This window comes from Panicum hallii, chromosome 2, assembly GCF_002211085.1.
Source record: "Panicum hallii strain FIL2 chromosome 2, PHallii_v3.1, whole genome shotgun sequence".
In the NCBI taxonomy this organism is placed as follows: Eukaryota; Viridiplantae; Streptophyta; class Magnoliopsida; order Poales; family Poaceae; genus Panicum; species Panicum hallii.
The window spans coordinates 34,697,151-34,712,546 of NC_038043.1; the positions used below are offsets into that span (position 1 = coordinate 34,697,151).

The 15,396-nt window shown below is 47.8% G+C and overlaps 1 pseudogene; it reads left to right on the top strand.

Moving 5' to 3' along the window:
- The first annotated feature begins 6,216 nt into the window (after positions 1–6,216).
- On the top strand, positions 6,217–14,413 carry LOC112880964 (annotated as a pseudogene).
- Positions 14,414–15,396: the final 983 nt, after the last annotated feature.

Below are 15,396 nucleotides of genomic sequence, written 5' to 3' on the forward strand. Positions count from 1 at the left end.
TGAACAAGGCCTATTCACCCCCCTCTAGGCCTAGTCTTGGTCCTTTCAGGTGCTCGCCGCGGGGCTCCCCTCGGGGTCCGGGTTCCCGGACCACCGCGCGCCGCTGCTCGTGCCCGCTCTTCGACCGCTGCTTCCAGCGGGGACTCCTGCTTCCAGTTGCTGGACCCGCGTGCGCCGCTGCCGTCGTTGGGGGCGCAGCACGGCGAGGCTGCCGCGACTCTATGACATTCAGGTACTTAGGATTAAAACACACTAGATTCTAGTAGGAAGTATGTATGTTTGATCTTTTGTATGTATGCTAAAACTTGAATGCAAAGGGAAAAGGGTATTTGTGTAATTCTGGAAAATTTAGGTCCTTTGGTGTAAAATTGGTGAGAATGGGAGGTAAGATCAAAATATGTGAAGGTTGTTTGGCAAAAAGGCAAGAACTTACCTTTAAACCACAAATAGAGGTGAAACTACCCAAAAGATTCAAGTGGAGTGTAGATTTTAAATAGGGTTTTTCTGAAGTTTAAAATTTTGCTAAGTTTTAAGTTAGATTCAAATCCTTAACTCTTTTGAAACTGAATCTTAAAGCAAAGTTGTAGATCTTGCTGAGTTCTACACTTTTCCTTCTGGGAATATTTTCATTTGAGCTATGGTTTGAAAGTTAACCTAGCTTTACAGTGGAGTCCCTGCATTTTTGATAAATTGCAGCCAGGTCCTCCTTCGTCTACCTCCAGTCCTCCCCTCTCTGTTTCTCTCTACGCCGCCCCCGCCGCCCTCGCCGGCCATGTGCTGAGCTCCAGCTGCCCCCGCGCCGCTTCCCTCCGTGCCATGTGCCTCTCTTGCACCCCGTCCGCCGCTTCCCGGCCTCTGCTGGCTTTCTCGACTTCTTTTACACACTCCACCACGCCGCATTGCCTCTCCTTTCTTCCTCCGCTCAAGTACTCTCGCCGGAGCTCCGCTGCGGCTCTTGCTCGCCGTCGACAGCCGCCGCTGCCGCCTCCAACCCTAGATCCAGTGCTCCAGCAGCACCGCCGCAACCCACTGAAGCTCACAGACCAAACCAATTTCATTCCCCACGCCCACACAGCCCGAACCACTGTGCCGGTGAGCTCGAGCTTCCGCCGCCACTCGGTCTCGCCGTCGTCCCGACGATCCACTGCCTCTCAACCCCAGCCAAACACACCATCAGCACCATATCATCGAGAGGAAGCTTCCTAGCTACTTCCCCGCCACTCTCCTGCTCTCCGGCCACCAGAACGCCGTCGCCGCCCCTCGAAGCCCCACCGCCCGCCCCTGTTCGCCGTCGACCCACCACCTCGGTCCTTCTCTTCCCCAACACCGGCCACCCCCGTAACCGCCGTGAGCTCCTGAACCTTTTCCCCCACTTTTCCCTCGCCGCCGGTGAGCCCCCTCACCGGAATTTGATCGCCACCGATCGGCATCCCTGTGTAACCTGGCCAAGGACCCAATTGCAAGGATTCAAATCTTTCCAGGGGTCTTTCTGTGGAAAATCAGAACCCCTTCCATTTCAAATCAGACAAATTTGAAAATCCATAGGAATTTGTAGAAAAATCCAAAAATTGCCAAACTAGTTTTGTTATACTCGAGAAGTCAAGCTCTACAACTTTTGTTAGAGGAGTTCAGTTTGAAACCAATTGTTTTTAGAGTTATTTTAAAGTTTAACAAAAGGGTATCTTGAGTATAACTTTTGTATGCTAGCTCTATTGCTTGTGAATTTTGGTGAGTAGCCTGTTTAGGGTATGAATGAGCTTGTGTGCAAATTTCACCAACAGTACTGAACTCTAGCTTGAATTAATTTAAACTTATGCAAATCAAGCTTGCAATGGTTTAAATTTACTCAGGAGTTTAAATTAATTCAAGCCTGTTACTAAGGTTTTCATGTTTAGATCTTTTTACCATGTGATGCTCTGTAATTGAGTTAATTTGAACTTAATTCAAATGCTTTAGTTTCTATTTTCAGAAAATTATGAAAAATTCATAGTAAGCTCATCTATTAGAAGTAAGCTTACCCACAAAAATTCAAGGCCATAGCCTTTGTGGATTTCAAAATAAAAATCAAACTTGTTAATCTAATTCAATTAATTCAACTAATTATGATAATTGAATTAAGATACCAATAGTAGGGTTAAATTCAAATTGCTTGTGTTATGCAATTGTGTTTATCCATTGTTAGATTGCAACTTTATCGTAAAGTAAAATTCTTAACTCAAGAACCATCTAATTCAAATCATGGTATATCATGTAGAGTCAACGACACTCGACGACGGAGACTACGAACTAGTCCCGGAACCCGAGCCAGGATTTTCTGAAGATCAAGTAAACGTCATCGAAAATTTAACTGAAGCCCCGAACCAAAGTTCGGAAGTATTTGACATCCCTGCCCCCAGCCCCGCTCAAGAAGTCAAGCCCCGGTGCATAACCCAGTATTTTTAATTATTACCCTTATACAGTTTTATACCTATATATCTATATTATGCATTAAGTCTAGGAGTTGAAATAGAACTCTAGATGCATGGATCGTAGGAACCTATGTATTGTGCCTGAATCCTTATCGAATAAATGCTTTGCTAATAGGACCGGCAGAAGTCGAGTGATTTCCTATCACTCGCGCGATATAGGAGTTGAATGTTTACTATTCTGCAATCACTATAAGGATGATGGACGGGGTCATGTGCAGTATCATGACTTGGAAGGTTACCCCGTCTGTGTTGATAAAAGTTGATAAGGTCGCAGTGTGTGATAGCTGTGGTTAAGCGTTTGAAAGTACTAGCCACATGCCGCGAAATATGGAAAACAGTAAGCTTAGTAACCAATCGGCCCGAGGAGTGGACATACCTCCCACCACTCATAATTTGGTTTTTCGCACACGCACCGACGTGCAGGAATACATTCCGCACAGCGGACAGGAGTACGGTCATGTAGTCGCGCTACAGACGTACGTCCTGCACATTGAATGTGTGTATGGTCCTACAGTCGCTTGTGGTGGCCCTGATCCACGAGTCGGAATGAAAGGCAAATGGTTGCTTCGGAACGATCATTGGATGTTGCAAGCGTGTGAGTTAGGTTTACCCTTGCAAGGTTATGAAACTCGATTCAGAATCGTCCGTTTCTCGCGGAGATTCAGACTGCTTGTTCCTTCTGCCACATAGAGTAAGAACAGTAACTATTGTTGAAATAATCTTGATGGATGCTAATCTCTACCTTGCTTGTTTAGTATAGGTGCTTATCTAGAATGGTTAATGAAACTAGAATCTGAAAGCTAAAACATAAAAGTTAGACCATACTCTTTGTTGCTTTTCAGCAAAAAGAAAACCAGAACCTCTCAATTCTCCATGGTCTAGTTTCGGGCTACGTATACCCGATCTCGGTTAAGTCTTGCTGAGTATTAGCATACTCAGTCTTGCTAGTCTATTTTTCAGGTATGGCCTGTGAGAACCAAATGGATAGTCCAGCCTGGCCATTCTCTGTTCTGTTTGGCTGGTCCGTGGAATGGGATCCGTCCCCGGCTGGCAATGACCCTCCGGAATGACGCCATGTTTTGGGCTGAGCATGGTGTCAACTTTCGCGATGTGTGTAGTCGTATGTTAATTTCTTCCGCTGTGACTCTGAACAAGCTTACATAGCTTGTAAACAATGTTTGTATAAGTTTACTTTAAGTTCAAAACAGTTTTAATGTTTAATTATCCTGTGGACTAAAGGTTTGTGACCTGTTGTGTGATTGTAAACTCGCATTCGTGCGAGGTAAATCTACTTCGATCCTGTTGAACCGTGGTTGTATCGGCGGAGACCCGACAGACCAATAGATTATTCCGTTTGAAGTGCATTGAGTTAGTATCGTCTGTATAGCGATGACTAGCGCACTTGAGCTGGAATAATTCAAGCGGATTGGTTCTGCCACAGACTCGTCCTCCTCGAAGGCCTCCACCGCATAGTCGCTGTCCTTCGGGTGCGCGTCCGCTGGATGATCGTGCGTGATGAGGCAGCAAGGAGGAAGAAGGACCTCGTGACGGACGAGTTAGAGGAAAACGTGTCGGAATGATAGTTTAGGGTAACTTTCGGTGCTATTTTACGGAATGGAGATATTTTAATGGCATTTCACGGAAACGATCTTCTTTGAGTGCTATAGAACCAATTTTTCCTTGTTTTGACTTTTTTAGATATACTTATTTCATTTCAAAATATAGATCGTTTTGGTAAATCTAAATACATAGCTTTTGCTACGTACCTAGATAAACATTGTGTGATACATAGTAAAAATTGTGTATCTACAGTTGCCAAAATAATCTACATGGAGTATAGATTTTGATATGCACATAGATATAACATATATCTATATTCCTAATAAAAACTATACATCTAGAAAAATTAAACTAATTTATAATTTGGGATAAAGGAGCAGTGAGTAGGGACGCCCGCTCATTCGAGACCAGAGCTTAATTCGCCACATCCTAGACACCATCTAAGATTGAAGCTAAATTGCAGAGTACCCTAATATTAGGCTCGTTCCAGATTTGCCATGGTTAGGCCGCAAGCGCTCCGATTTCCAGCACCAGCCAAAAGAAGAAGAAGAAGAAAACTAGCACCTGTTTAACCGGAGCGCACGGTTCTTCCATGGCGCCGAGAACGGAAGTCTGAACCGGACTGCACGGGTTCTTCACTGATTAGCTAGGAGACACAATACAGTCAGATCCAACTAGTTGGACAAACTGCAGAATGCAAGTGGGCGCTTGCCTCAACTTAATTATACTGCAGTATAAAATGTGAATAGACAGATCTCCTAGCTAAGCGCCCTAATCTATGAGCTATATACAGTAGTAGTACTCTGCTTGCATCTTGCAGCAGCAGCTTCAGCAGATCTATCAGCTCCTCCTTGCTCTTCGGCCGGCTCTTCCATTCTACCAAAGGGTAAGGGTTTGGCCCCATCATGAATCCATTACCTAACACACAAATAACCAACCCATGCATATCATGCCTTATTAGCAAGCATCTTGTCGTTAATAATTTAACTAACAAACAGGAAGTTTGGATTTTAAATAAAGACCGCCAATTCGTACATCCTTATCCTTTTCTCGAAAATATACTCCTAAGTTCATCATGTTGCTCCATTCGAGTCAGCATGATCCATTATTCCCATCCAAGGTCGTCGCCTTGTAGGGATGGCAACGGGTCGGGTTCGGGTCGGGTAGAGCAAATACCCGCCCGCGAGCGTACCCGCGGGTAAAATCTCGTACCCATGCCCGAACCCGTCAGGTTTCGGGCGGGTTTCGGGTACCCGCCGGGTTTTCAAAAACAGCGATATATAGTTAAATACAACAGCATAACCACTGACCAGCTAACAAAACTCTAATGCAACAGCATTCCAACGGCAATATTAAGTAGAACCGCATTGAATAACATGAAAATATGAATATGAAAGTCAGTTGATACAACCAGAAATTACAATCATACACGCATTATTGAGTACAATTCCAACCACAAATTACAGTTCATACAACCAGCAGCGGCCTGGGCGGCGGGCGCCGAGCGGCCGGGGCGCCGGGCGGCGGGCGGCCGGGGCGACGGGCGGCGGCCTGGGCGGCGCCTGCGCCCGGCGGCAGGTGCGACGGGCGGCGAGCGGCGGCCTGAGCGGCGCCAGCGCCCAGCGGGCGGCGGCCTGGGCCCTGGGACGAGGTCACGGGGAGGGTGGCGGCTGGTCTGGTAGTGGGGTAGGTGGTGGAGGTGGAGTGGTGCTGTGGTGGTCTAGTGGATAGGGTTGAGATTTGAGAGTTAGGGTTTTTACTGGGCTGGGCCAAATCTAAATATGGGCTGAATTCGGTAACCCGTCAGGTACCCGCGGGCGGGAATTAAGACCCGCGCCCGACCCGAATTTTTCACGGGTCGGGTTCGGGTAAGACCCACGGGTTAAAATACGTACCCAGACCCGTGCCCATCGGGTCGGGTACCCGCAGGTAACCCGAACCCGCGGGTTAAATTGCCATCCCTATCGCCTTGTTCCACGAATTTTTGAGATTGCAGCGTCCAGGAAAGGCATCCTCCCGCCCATAACGCTCTCAGTCACCTTTGCCACCAACAGTCAAGGCAATAATCAAAGCTGATCAGCTGCTCCCCCTCGTGCGAGCTACTTTACGTACTGCTAGTTCATCAGTCGCGGCGGCACCACCATAGCCGTCCACTCCGCTCATCCATATCCATCGCAGTTGCTGGCCCATGGCGCCCAGGAGGCAGCAGACCGTGGTCATGTACCCGAGCATCGGCGTCGGCCACATCATCCCCACATGACGGAGCTCGCTAGGGTCCTCCTCCGCCGGGGCCTCGACGTCACCATGGTGCTCATCGAGCGGCCCTTCGGGTCCTCCGACTCCGGCGCTGCCGCCACCCGGCGGGTCATGGCTGCCAACCCGGCCATCACGTTCCACGTGCTCCCTCCCGACCCGTCGTCGCCCGACTTCGCCGGCTCCACCAAGCTCCCGTTCTTCCACACGCTCCAGCTGCTGCGCAGGTACAACGGCGAGCTCGGGCGCTTCCTCCGCTCAATCCCGCGCTGCCGCCTGCACTCCGTGGTCACCGGCATGTTCTCCACCTATGCCGCCGAGGTCGCCGTGGAGCTAGGCGTCCCGGCCTACGCGTTCTTCGCCTCGGGCGCCGGGATCCTGGCCGTCGTGGCCCAGCTGCCGGCGCTGCTCGCCGGCAGGCAGGAGGGCCTCAAGGTCCTCGGGGACGCGCCGCTCGAGTTCCTCGGCGTCCCGCCGATCCCCGCCTCGCATATGGTGAAGGAGTTGCTCAAGCACCCAGAGGAGGACATGTGCAACGCCATGGTGGACGTTCTGAAGCGCATCGCCGACACCGACGGCGTCCTGGTGAACACGTTCGAGGCGCTGGAGAGCCGCACCGTGCAGGCGCTCAAGGACCCTAGGTGCGTCCCGGCAAGGCAATGCCCCCGATGTACTGCATCGGGCCCGTGGTCGACGACGGCTCGGCGCATCGGGAGATGCCGCCCGAGAGGAGGCACGAGCACGAGTGCCTGCAGGCTTGGCTGGACGCGAAGCTGGAGCGCAGCGTCGTGTACCTCTGCTTCGGCAGCACGGGCACGCTCCCGGCGGAGCAGCTCCGGGAGATCGCCATCGGCCTGGAGAGGTCCAGGCACCGGTTCCTCTGGGTCGTGCGCACGCCGGCCGCCGAAGAAGTTCCTGGAGCAGCGCCCGAAGCCGGACCTGGCGGCGCTGCTCCCGGCGGGGTTCCTGGAGCGGACCAGGGGCCGGGGCCTCGTCGTCACGTCGTGGGCGCCGCAGGTGGCCGTGCTCTGCCACCGGTCGACGGGCGCGTTCGTGATGCACTGCGGGTGGAACTCGGTGCTGGAGGCCGTCGCGGCGGGGGTGCCGATGCTCTGCTGGCCGCTCTACTCGGAGCAGATGCTGAACAAGGTGCTGATGACCGACCTCGACATGGGCGTCGCTTGGGAGATGGAGGGGTACGCGGCGGGTCGCGTCGGGGCCGACGAGGTGGAGGCGAAGCTGCGGCTGGTGATGGATGTTGGAGTTACGGGCTTGGCCCATTCATTCTAATCAATACATTTAAAGAATTTAAAGCCCACTATTAAATGCTTGGAAATCAATAGCTTAATTCCGTACCGGGAATTGAGGAGGATCTCAACCGACTTAAAGGGTGGACCTCGTGTACACCACTTGTGAAGCCGGTAAGAGCAGGACGGTGAACCACACGCGCGCGCTCGCTCGCCTCACCGAGCCGCGGCCGGACGTGACGTGACGTGCTGAGATGAGAATGATGTTTTGCTGTAAAGAGCATTAAAACAGACCTCTCTCTTCTTCCTCAGCTGCTTTCTGCCATTCCCATCACTAGTGCTGCGCGCACAGCTCTAGCGAGAGTAGGCCTCCGGGACCTTTGCTCGATGAAGGTCCTGCATGGGACGCGGGCAATCAGGTTTTTGGGGAGCGTCTTGACGTGACTGCTCGCTCCCTGAACGACTACTTCATCTACTTCCCGGCGTGACCGTTCGTAGGAACGACTACTTCGTCTACTTCCCGGCGCGACCGTTCGTGGGACTGCACTGTGAACTTCTTCCTGCATCGACATAGTTCGGCTACTTCAAGCAAAGCCAGTCGAATAGCATGTCTATTCCAGCTGGTAACGGCGCAACCGGTGCCCCCGGCACTGGTCCCGCCTTGGGGTACTTACTAAACCTTTTGTGGTTTAACTCTTGGTTCATGCTTATTAGTAAGAACAACATGAACACATGCATATATCTTATTCACACATTATCACTCATTTATATCATGAAATTGCTAGTAATATTTGGAATTAAAATAAACCGAAAATTGCCTAGTTGTCTAACAATCCAAAAACCTGATATTGTTAATAGGCTTTCGGTATCTAGCTTTGCTGCATCAATCAAACCACCACCTTTTGATGGTTCAAATTACAAACGTTTAATAGGCTTTCGATATCTAGCTTTGCTGCATCAATCAAACCACCACCTTTTGATGGTTCAAATTACAAACGTTGGCAAGAGCGGCTTATACTATGGTTAACACTATCGAGAGTGATCCATGTAAAAGAGGGTAAGCCTGAACAGTTCTCTCCAGAGGAAGGGAGTGCGTTCGATGAGGCTGATATCCTCTTTCGAGGCTTGATCATTAGTGTTCTCGGTGAAAACCTAGTGGATTCTTATATCCGGCTGCCAACTGGCAAAGCATTGTGGGATGCTCTTGAGGCTCAATATGGAGTATCTGAAGCTGGGAGTGAGTTGTATATCATGGAGCAGTTCCTTGAATATAGGATGGTCGAAGACCGTTCTGTGGTGGAACAGGCTTATGAAATACATACTCTGGCAAAAGATCTCAAAAATTGCAGCAAAGAGTCCCCATGTGTGTTACCCAATAAGTTTGTGGCCAGAGGTATAATCTCTAAGCTGCCACCTTCTTGGAGGGACTTTACTACTTCTCTAAAACACAAGAGATAGGAGTTCACCATAGATGGACTCATAGGGACTCTTGATGTTGAGGAGAAGGTGAGAGCAAAGGACGTACGTGGGAAAGGAGTTGTAGGTGCTTCTAGTGCCAATCTTGTTCAGAAGAACAACTCCCACAAGAACAAGAAAAAGCCACCGAAGAACCAACCAAAGACTAAGCAGACAACCACTTTTAAGAAGAAAAAGAAGAAAGGAGCTTGCTATGTGTGCGCTAGTACGGAACACTTTGCTGCAAAGTGTCCGAACCGCAAAGGCAACGACTCCGCCAACATGGTTATTAGTGAGCCTGGAGGAACATCGGGGTACGGTAATTTATTACCTACTGTTCTTTCAGTCTTTGGTTCACCCGAATGGTGGGTTGACACTAGTGCTAATATTCATGTTTGTGCTGATGCTTCTTTGTTCTCTTCTTACCAGACCGGCGGGACTTTCTCCTTGCAAACGGATCGCATGCGCGTGTTCTTGGTGTTGGTACGGTAAATCTGAAGTTTACTTCGGGGAAGACCGTGCAGCTGAAGAACGTGCAGCATGTCCCCACCATCAAGAAGAATCTAGTCAGCGGCTCTCCACTGTGTTGAGATGGTTTTAAATTAGTCTTTGAGTCTAATAAATGTATCTTGTCTAAGTTTGGTACTTTTATTGGAAAGGGTTATGAAAGCGGAGGCTTGTTCCATCTTTCTTTGTTAGATGTTTGTAATAAAGTTGCATACAATGTTATTAATGTTGATGAAACAAATGTTTGGCATTCGAGGCTTTGTCATGTTAATTTTGGTTGTATGATGCGCTTAGCTAATTTGAGCTTAATTCCAATGTTTACTTTTGTCAAAAATTCTAAGTGTCATGTATGTGTTGAATCAAAACAAACTCGTAAGCCTCATAAGACCGTGGAGGCAAGGAGCTTGGCACCCTTAGAATTAATTCATTCCGATTTGTGTGAAATGAATGGAGTGTTGACAAAAGGTGGTAAAAAATATTTCATGACTTTGATTGATGATAGTACTAGATTTTGTTACATCTATTTGTTGAAGTCAAAAGATGAAGCTTTACACTACTTTAAAATCTATAAAGCTGATTGTAGAAAACCAACTTGAGAGAAAGATTAAAAGAGTTAGGTCAGATCGTGGTGGCGAGTATTTCTCAAATTTATTTACTTTATTCTGTGAGAAACATGGTATTATTCATGAGAGGACGCCTCCCTATTCACCTCAGTCAAATGGGGTTGCCGAAAGAAAGAACCGCACTCTAACGGAATTGGTTAACGCCATGTTAGATACAGCGGGACTTTCCAAGGAATGGTGGGGTGAGGCTATATTGACTGCATATCATGTCCTAAACCATGTTCCTACAAAGAATAAAGAGATAACTCCATTCGAGGAATGGGAGAAGAAAAGGCCAACACTGTCATACTTACGTACATGGGGTTGTTTGGCAAAAATGAGTGTGCCAATAACCAAGAAACGTAAGCTTGGACCTAAAACTATGGATTGTATCTTTCTAGGTTATGCTATTCACAGCATTGGGTATAGATTTTTAATAGTGAAATCTGAAGTACCTGACATGCATGTTGGTACTATAATAGAGTCCAGAGATGCTACATTTTTTGAAAACATTTTTCCCATGAGAGATGAAATAAGTTCATCTAGGCAAGAGTTCATCGAGGATGATGGCTCTGCTGAGCCGATAGAACACAATGAACATACACTTGTGGAAAATCCTGAGGAGGATAACAATGATGCTCCGAGAAAGAGCAAGAGACAAAGGACTGTAAAGTCTTTTGGTGATGATTTTATTGTATACCTCATAGATGATACACCCAGAACCATTGAAGAGGCATATTCATCTCCTGATGCTGACTATTGGAAGGAAGCAGTGAGGAGTGAGATGGATTCTATTATGTCTAATGGAACCTGGGAGGTCGTTGAACATCCTTATGGATGTAAACCGGTTGGATGCAAGTGGGTGTTCAAGAAAAAGCTTAGGCCAGATGGTACTATTGAAAAGTACAAGGCTAGGCTAGTGGCCAAGGGCTATACCCAAAAAAAAGGAGAAGATTTCTTTGACACTTATTCACCAGTTGCCCGATTGACCACAATTTGAGTGTTACTTTCCCTGACAGCCTCTTATGGTCTTCTCATTCATCAGATGGACGTTAAGACGGCTTTCCTCAATGGAGAGTTAGAAGAGGAGATCTATATAGATCAGCCGGATAGGTTTGTATCAAAGGGTCAAGAAGGAATGGTTTGTAAGTTGTTGAAATCTTTATATGGTCTCAAGCAAGCGCCTACGCAGTGGCATGAAAAGTTTGATAGAACTTTGACCTCTGCTGGCTTTGTTGTGAACGAAACTGACAAATGTGTGTACTATCGCTATGGTGGGGCTGAAGGAGTAATTTTGTGCTTGTATGTGGATGACATACTGATCTTTGGCACTAGCCTTAATTTGATTAAGGAAGTCAAAGAGTTTTTATCTCAAAATTTTGAGATGAAGGATCTGGGAGAAGCTGATGTTATCCTTAATATAAAACTGGTAAAAGAGAGCAATGGTGGGGTGATTCTTACACAGTCTCACTATGTGGAGAAGGTGTTAAATCGCTTTGGTTATAGCGACTATAAACCTGTCTCAACACCATATGATGCCAGTTTAATTCTTAGAAAGAACAAAAGGATAATGCGAGATCAGCTGAGATATTCTCAGATTATTGGTTCATTAATATATTTAGCGAGCGCTACAAGACCTGATATCTCGTTTGCTGTAAGCAAACTGAGCCGGTTTGTTTCAAACCCGGGAGATGATCATTGGAAGGCCCTTGATAGAGTAATGCGCTATCTAAAGGGGGACAATGAACTATGGAATTCACTACACTGGGTACCCAAGGGTACTAGAAGGGTATAGTGATTCAAACTGGATTTCTGATGCTGATGAGATAAAGGCTACAAGTGGATATGTGTTTACACTTGGTGGTGGAGCTGTTTCCTGGAAGTCTTGCAAGCAGACCATCTTAACGAGGTCAACTATGGAAGCAGAACTCACAGCATTAGATACCGCCACTGTTGAGGCTGAGTGGCTTCGTGAGCTCTTTATGGACTTGCCGATAGTTGAAAAACCGTTACCGGCAATTCTAATGAACTGTGACAATCAAACGATAATTGTCAAGGTGAACAGTTCAAAGGATAACATGAAGTCATCTAGACATATGAAAAGGCGGTTGAAATCTGTCAGAAAATTGAGAAACTCCGAAGTTATAGCCCTGGACTATGTTCAGACGGCTAAAAATCTGGCAGATCAGTTTACAAAGGGTCTTTCACGAAATGTGATAGACAATGCATCTATGGAATTGGGCTTGAGACCCACGTGAGCCATTCTATAGTGAAAATCTGTCCTATGTGATCGGAGATCCCGTGAATTAGGATGGTGAAACAAACTAAAGTCTAACTGTGAGAAGAGAATCTTTGTGAAAAGGGCTCATTCCGTGTATAAGGTGCATTTCTCTTCTAATCTGTATGGCAGGTTGGTCTATACCTTAATGTGTTCCAGGTGGTTTCTTTAAAATAAATGAGTTGTTTTCTTGAAGCAAAGATGTTGTCCTACAGAACATCTGAAAGGAACACATCTATATGAGTCTGACTACTAGTCATGGTCTATGAGAACTGGGTATTCTCTAGAAACTCATGAAGGGCCTGGAGTATGACTTATAAACTCCAAACCGCGGGGATGCTTTTGCAACCTAGTACCAATATAGGGCTCTGGTCAAACTTGTTTGCACAAGACTGTCAATTCAAGGCATAGTCCATTGTACAGTTGTGAATAAGTGTAGTTTTTGTCTTAGATGGAAGTTCAACTTAACAGTCTCTGTCAAATACTGGTATATCAATGAGGGAATGAGGGCATTTCTAGTGTGGCTTGAATTTTTTGGTGGGGATTGTTGGAGTTATGGGTTTGGCCCATTCATTCTAATAAATACATTTAAAGAATTTAAAGCCCACTATTAAATGCTAGGGAATCAATAGCTTAATTCAGTACCAGAAATTGAGGAGAATCTCAACCGACTTAAAGGGTGGACCTCATGTACACCACTTGTGAAGCCGGTAAGAGGAGGACGGTGAACCACACGCGCGCGCGCTCGCTCGCCTCGCCGGGCCGGGCCGTGGCCGTGGCGAGGCGAGGCGCGGCGCGGCGCGGCGGGCCGGACGGGCGGTGCGGTGCGGTGCGCAGCCGGACGCCGTGACGTGACGTGACGTGCAGGTGCGGTGCGATGCGGTGCGACGTGATGTGCTGAGATGAGAAGGACGTTTTGCTGTAAAGAGCATTAAAACAGAGAATTAATGTTGACAGTTATGACTGGACAATCAAGGCTCTTTACCACGTCCAGGTTCGTTGAACCTGAGGCACAATAACTGCCGCTCATCAAAGTCATTTATGACGCCCAGGTTCGTTGAACCTGAGGCACCTCACGCCTATACAAACCACCACCCCCTCCTCCCATCCTCACTCAACTCAGCACTTGAGCAAGGTACTCCTGCTAAGCAGACCTCTCTCTTCTCCCTCAGCTGCTTTCTGTCATTCCCATCGCTAGTGCTGCGCGCACAGCTCTAGCGAGAGCAGGCCTCCGGGACCTTTGCTCGCTGAAGGTCCTGCACGGGACGTGGGCAATCAGGTTTTTGGAGAGCATCTTGACGCGACTGCTCGCTCCCTGAACGACTACTTCATCTACTTCCCGGCGTGACCGTTCGTGGGAACGACTACTTCGTCTACTTCCCGGCGTGACCGTTTGTGGGAACGACACTTCATCTACTTCCCGGTGTGACCGTTCGTGGGACTGCACTGCGAACTTCTTTCTGCATCGACATAGTTCAGCTACTTTGAGCAAGGCCAGTTGAATAGCATGTCTATTCCAGTTGGTAACGGCGCAACCGGTGCCCCCGGCACTGGTCCCGCCTTGGGGTACTTACTAAATCTTTTGTGGTTTAACTCTTGGTTCATGCTTATTAGTAAGAATAACATGAACACATGCACATATCTTATTCACACATTATCACTCATTTATATCATGAAATTGCTAGTAATATTTGGAATTAAAATATACCAAAAATTGCCTAGTTGTCTAACAATGGACTCGGAGGAGGGCAGGGAGCTCAGGGCGCGAGTCGCGGCGCGCAGGGAAGAAGCCGTGGCCGCGCTGGAGGACGGGGGCACGTCGCAGGTGGCGCTCGCCCGGTTCTTGGCGGATGCGGAGAAGCTCCGAGGGCAGCTCGGCGATTGATGGATTCGAGTGTGTGTGTGTGTGATTCCTCTCGATCGCGCCATCCCGTGTTGATTTTGGGTTCTTTGTTTCTACGAATTTCCATCATTGTTCATGTCATCCTCCTCCGATTGTGTAGTTGACTAGCAGTTCTTGCATTTGCTAGGGAAGGAATAAAGAAGCAGGGATGCAGCCCAATCAGAGCTCAACGCTGCATACCTTTTAATTTACAATTCAGGATTATTCAACCAATACACGGCTAACCGATTCATTGTTCTTACCAAATTGAATGTCACTTTGAAGTTGCACAATCCAATCCAGTCCAGATCATTTTGCAGGCACTTGGAATGAACAGCCAACCGATTCATTTCCATCGCATTGAATGCACGCATTCTGTTGCTGACATCTCACGATGCATTTGCTTCCTCAAGCTCCTGCATTGCCTGCCCTCTTGGCGACTTGGCCTACCAAGACGATCGTCGATCAAGATTTCAAGACGTATTTGTTCCTGCAAAGGGTGCTAATAAGGTAATGCTGCCGTCGGGGTTGGCTGCACCAGAGCCTGGTTGGCATCCCATTCGGCGACGCCGGCTGCTTCCATGGCTACTCAGTGAGGCAAAGGCACCTAAGAGACGGAGACCATTATTACGGTTCTGTTTCAAGGAAGGGCCAATCAATGTTGTTGGAGAATTTGGAAGCAGACTAATAAACGGGCTGTAAACTTTTAATGGAGGAGGGCTACACCGTGAGGCGTGAGCAGAGCCGGCCGAATCTGTGTGTGGTAGTGGCCTTGTGCACACGACCAGGCCAACGTGAGCGGGCCACGCAAGTCGGTGCCCGTCGAGTTTGGCCGAGTTGTAGGTTTGACTAAAAGAGTGGCAGATTTACGCCGATTTGGGAGGTTTTTTTAACTGGATAGAATTTCTAAGACTTGTAGCAAAGAATGAATTTGGAAACGTCACAAAAGTCTAAAATATCACGTGAACTAAAAAAAAGACTCCAATCCCTGCGGCTATGAAGATTAAGGCAATCCCTGCTGGCCTGCCAATGCTAGAGCAACCTAAGGCATGCCATTCCTTATGGGGCCTGGTCTCTACAGGACCGTCACGAGGTGCACGATCTGAAAAAATTTGAAACATAATGGCTTATATCGTAGAACGCC